Here is a 242-nt window from a genome sequence, read left to right on the forward strand (position 1 = left end):
ACACATCCCTGAGGAAGAAGCAGCATTGGAACTCTATGATAAGGAATTCAAAAGAATTATATTTATGTATCTCCAAAGGATTGAGAAACATACCAAAGAAAACACAGAAAAAAGTCCAAGAAGAATTTTGGAAGAAAATACAAGAACAAAATGACAAAATAAATGGAAAATTAGAAATGATTCTAAATCTACAGATAGAAATCCAGAAGATTAATACTAAATTGTCAGAAATAGATAACACA

This window comes from Orycteropus afer, unplaced genomic scaffold (genome assembly GCF_000298275.1).
Source record: "Orycteropus afer afer isolate SDZICR_OR568_19922 unplaced genomic scaffold, OryAfe1.0 scaffold00937, whole genome shotgun sequence".
Classification (NCBI taxonomy): Eukaryota; Metazoa; Chordata; class Mammalia; order Tubulidentata; family Orycteropodidae; genus Orycteropus; species Orycteropus afer.